Source organism: Felis catus, chromosome D4 (assembly GCF_018350175.1).
Source record: "Felis catus isolate Fca126 chromosome D4, F.catus_Fca126_mat1.0, whole genome shotgun sequence".
Taxonomy (NCBI): domain Eukaryota; kingdom Metazoa; phylum Chordata; class Mammalia; order Carnivora; family Felidae; genus Felis; species Felis catus.
The window spans coordinates 17484520-17490073 of record NC_058380.1 but is presented as its reverse complement, the minus strand read 5'-3'; positions in this window follow the sequence as shown (position 1 = coordinate 17490073).

Sequence of the window (5554 nt, the reverse complement as noted above, 5' to 3'; positions counted from 1 at the left end):
CACACTACTAGGTATTTACCCAAATAGGTAAATACACATAAGATACATGTACCCTATGTTTATAGCAGCATTATTTAGAATAGCCAAGATATGGAAGCAGCCCAAGTGTCCACTGACTGATGAAGAAGATGTGAGATTATGTATATACATATATATGAATGAATATATATACATGAATGAATATAAAATGGAATATTGCTCAGCCACAAAGAGAATAAAATCTTGCCATTTGCAACGACATAGGTGGAACTAGAGAGTATCATGCTAAGCAAAATAAGTCAATCAGAGAAAGACAAACACCATATGATTTCACTCATATGTGGAATTTAAGAAACAAAACACATGAACAAAGGGAAAACAAGAGACAGAGACAAACCAAAAAACAGACTGTAAACTATAGAAAACAAACTGATAGTCACCAGAAGGGAGGTGGGTAGGGGATGGGGGAAATACGTGATGGGGATTAAGGAGGACACTTGTGATGGGCGCCAGGTTATATATGGAAATGTTGAATCACTATATTGTACACCTGAAACTAATATTATACTATATTTTAACTAGCTTGAAATAAAATAAAAGACTTAAAAATAAAATAATTAAAACAAATTAAATTAGAAAAAAAGAATCTGAGGAAAATCAATATTGAAAGCTGTCCATTTGAATTGGTAATGATGAAATGTTTGGAGCCCTTTGCTTGGATGGGTCCATGTAAGTGATAAGGAGAGAACATATAGAGAAGGATCTCTAGAAAAGGAGCCTGTGAAATGAAAGAAAGGAGGAAATTCTAATGAAAGGGTGACATCTCAATCTTGGAGGAAGAGAGAGGATAGGGTCTAAAGCACAGAGAAAGAAATTAGAGTTCTATTAGAGAAATGGTACCTTATATGGGAATATGGGAATAGATAATTAAGTTTATATATATAAAAAAAGATGAAAAATTTCACACCTAGTATCCTCTACTCTATGACAAAAAAAAGCAAGTTTTCTTTTGAGAGTGAAAGTAATTAGGCATAGAAAGTATTCTTGCCAAATTATCCAGCCAACAGAGCCTAGGGCAAAAGCTTCTTTTCTAACACTTTACTGGGGGTGGGGTGGGGGGATGGTGGTGGCACAGTTAGCTCCAAGGATGTGGGAGGGAGGGAAAAGGGAGGAGAGACAGAGATGGGGTAAGAGCAAGTATGACAAGGCACATTACTGAGATGGCTACTGCTTGTTATCAAGTGCAACTGATTATGGGACACCAAAGGTCCATCTGCAGAAGGTCGTGCTAAACGTTGCAGGACAGCCCAGGGAAGCAACGAGAATGAAGAGATACGAGTTTTTCCAGTAGCCCCTATCTCCATTGGTCAGTTTTGCCCCAGAGAGTGTGAACTCCCCTGCACTACTGGTTTGTGAATATCTGGATGCCTAGCAGGTCTCCAAAGAGGCCCCAGGGTGGGATGTGGGTTACTCTGCCCACGTGAAGATGGAAGATGAAGGATTACTTGGAAAGAGTCCATACAAAGCAGGTCTTTGCAGTGCCATCCAGGGCAAAACTCATGGCTGAGGGCCCACGAGCAAGGTAAGGCCAAGAAGTTCTGGGATTAAATGTAATATATAATGTGTCTGAAATAGGAAGTTAACATAATGGTAAGTCTTTAAAAGTCAATAGCTCCTGGGACCGCGGGGTAGTTCAGTTAGTTAAGTGTCTGACTTCTGCTCAAGTCATGATCTCATGGTTCGTGAGTTTGAGCCCCACTCTGGGCTCTGTGTTGACAGCTCAGAGACTGGAGCCTGCTTCAGATTCTGTGTCTCCCTTTCTCTCTGCCCCTCCCCTGCTTGCACTCTGTCTCTCTCTCTCTCTCTTAAAAATAAACATTAATTTTTTCTTAAAGTCAAGAGCTCCTTAAGAGCAAGAATTTTTGAGTAGCATTGAAGGCACATTGGATACCAAACACTTATACTGACAATAATTTTTGCAAGGCTATGTTATTTTCTTGAACAACATTCAATGGCCCCAATAGGAGAGAAATACAGTTACATTATAAAGTTTAGACTGAAGATTTCTGGGATAGGATTAGAAGGTAAAAAGAGGTAAGGTTGTAGGTAAGTGATGAAGTGACCAATAATAGTTTTGGACATGGTGAAGAAGGAATCATATTTAAGGACAGGCAAAAAAGATTGAGAGAGAGAGAGAGAGAGAGAGAGAAAGGGACTGGAGTTCCTAACATAACTGAAACCTGGTTTAGTGGGAATGAAAGAATAAATGTGGAAGGATATGAAACTGAGATCATAGAATAGCATATTGGAATTTGCTGTTTTGGAAGGGAGATATTTTGGCAAAATGAACAACCATTCTTGAGTCATGGGAATGAATTTATCAGGCAGAATTAGAATGAGAACTCCATTGGACTTCATGTCAAGGAGAGTGGATGGATCAGCTCTAGGAAGTATCTCAGGATGTGAAGTGAAGAAAAGATACAAGATGCCAAAATCAATGAATGTAGAAAAGTGAACTAGAGGTTGGTAAAACCAGTGACAAGAAAGAATGGGAGGGAGAATTCATTCATTCCATGGTCTGGGGTACTGAATATCAATAGCTTGCTGGGCACTTCTGTAGGTTCTGGGAACACAAAGATGAACAAGATAGTCCCACAGTCTAATAAGGAGACATACAGGAAAACCAATATGATAACACAATAAGGTGTGTGTTTTTGTTGTTGTCATTTACTATTTTTTTTAATTTAAATTCAAGTTAGTTTAAATACATTGTAGTCTTGGCTCCAGGAGTAGAACCCAATGATTCATCTCTTACATATGACATCCAGTGTTCATCCCAAAAAGTACCCTCCTCAAACTCCATCACCCATTGAACCCATCCCCCCACCCATCACCCCTCCAGCAACCCTCAGTTTGTTTTCTGTATTTTAGAGTCTCTTATGGTTTGCCTCCCACTCTGTTTTTTTTTTTTTTTTACTTTTCCTTCCTTTGCCCTATGTTCATCTGTTGAGTTTCTCAAATTCCACAAATATATAGCCAACTAATCTTTGACAAAGCAGGAAATAGTATCCCATGAAAAAAAAGGCTCTTCAGCAAATGGTGCTGGGAGAATTGGACAGCAACACGCAAAAGAATGAAACTAGACCACCTTCTTACACCATACCAAAAACAAACTCGAAATGGACGAAAGACCTAAATGTGAGACAGGAAGCCATCAAAATCCTACAGGAGAAAACAGGCAGCAACCTCTTTGACCTTGGCCACAGCAACTTCTTACTCGAGATGCCTCCAGAGGCAAGGGAAATAAAAGCAAAAACGAACGATTGGGACCTCATCAAGATAAAAAGTTTCTGCATGGCAAAGCAAACAAGCAACAAAACTAAAGGGCAGCTGACAGAATGGGAAGATATTTGCAAAGGACATATCAAATAAGGTCTGTGTTTTAATGAAGCTAGATACACCGTGCTTAGGAAGTCATGGTAGCTGATGCCGGAGTTAAATTTTGAAACCTGATTTAGAGCTTTGTAAGTGAAAAGAGAAGGAAAGGAACTCAAAGTAGAGAAAAGAATGTAGTCATGGCCACTCACTGAGATATTCAGCAGAAAGACGCTAAGAACTATAGATGAACTGGATTATTTTGAGGCCTTTTAAAATACATTAAGCCTTTTGTTGCGTCTTGTGTAGAAATTCCTCCAAGTTTTAAATTTTGACTGCAATGCACAAATGCATATATGTATATGGAGAGAGAGGTACATATACCTACGCGTTTGTAACTTAATTATAAAAATAATCCACACCTAAGTTTGTTTATTTTCTCAGCATTCACATTTTTCAGCTCCCAGGAGATTGCAGAAGCTTTTATAGGAGGAAAGCCATTACAAGATCATCCATCTTGCCTCCAACCCAGGGGGTGTGACAGGAGATCACAGGTCTCGTCAAGACAAAGACTGAGCACTCTGGTCTGGGATCAATAAATTATAAATGCCCACTCTAGAGGACTGAAGACGAGCAAAATAAAGTCGTAAATGAAAATCAGGAGTATTATCTGTAGAATTGTCTGCTTACTTTTAAGGATATATTCCGGTGGTTTCCCCTTTCTTTTACTACTTTTGAAGGAAGATTAATTCATTTTACTTTTATGGCACTGGTTGCACTTCCAATTTTTAGAAAAGCAACACAAAAGGGAAATAGCCTCGTAAACTATCATTAGCCCTTGAAACTGGTCCTGTGGATAAATGATCAGAGGATAAGGGCTTCGAAGACTTTTCTCCTGCGTTCAAACGATCACTAGGCTGCTGTGCTACCCAACATCGCTCTCCCACATTCAGTTCTAGGGAAAACAGTGGAGGCAGCATAGGACGGGTGACAGAGTACAGCTGGGGCAGAGTCCCGAGCTAGGTACCGGCCGCACGGCTAAACTAGGTACTGGCTATTGGCAAATTTTTGTCTTCCCAGAAATTTGGTTTCCTCTGCTATGAAATTAGGCCAGAGCATAGTTCTGATGAGGTAGAATCTGGAATCCCCAAGATCAAAGGACTTAGTCAACAGGGACACCCTTACAGAGCTTTGACACTCTCAGAACATCCCCTGGAGCTGTCCCTCGTCCTGCAAGCACCTTCCCAGTCTGCTCTCTGGCTACGGTTTGCCCGATCCTGGATCCTCTGCGTAGCTGCCACATCACTTGTCGGCATGTCCTTCGATCTCCTTCCCCTGGAGGCTCGATAGCTTTTATCATATCCTCAAAGGGGCCTGGGAGCCAGAAAACTAGCCTTCCGCATCAACACAACAGGTTTCCAACCTGGAGGCACGAGAGTGGGCGGATGAGAAAGAAGTCTATTTCTATGCACCAAAGCAAATATGCTATTCTCAAGAATGTTGAAGAGTTATTTTGTTGCTGAATCATAATCTGTCTCTCAGTAAATATTTCTTAATTCAAGGAAAGACCTGGAAATAATTTCCTGTATTCCAGAAGAAAATGGAAAGGAAATTCATGCTTTGGATCTCAGGGAAGTCCTGGCAATAATTCTTGTAACCCAGAAGAAAATCGAAAGGGTATTCATGCATTGGACCTCCTATCACTGGTCAAATGAATCCAAACTAAGGTGAGTATTTTAGGATGTGATTATTCCTGTGCTTTCTCAGGGATGCAATCTCTCCTCCTAGGAAGGCAGAGGAAAACTAAATGATCCAAGGAAGCCTCTCCAAGGCCATAACGTCTAACGATTTCTCAGGAATATCTCACTTCAGGCAAGCCATGGACATTTGCACCTCTGTTTCCTCATCTATGAAGCAAGAAGTGTGGACCAGATTAGTGCTTCTCAAACTGTGGCCATGAACTCCCTGCACAGAATTACCCAGAATTTCTATTTAAATTGCGATCGCAAAAACATCATACTAAAGGAGGACAGTTAAACACAAAAGGCTACAGGCTGCGTGACTACATTTATAGGGGATCCCGCAGGAGGCAGAATTACAGGAAAGAAAACAGACTGCTAGTCGAGCGGGGGCTATAGGTAAGGGAGGGAGAAGGAGACAGATTGCAAAGGGGCGCGGAGAAACATTGTGGGGCAACGCA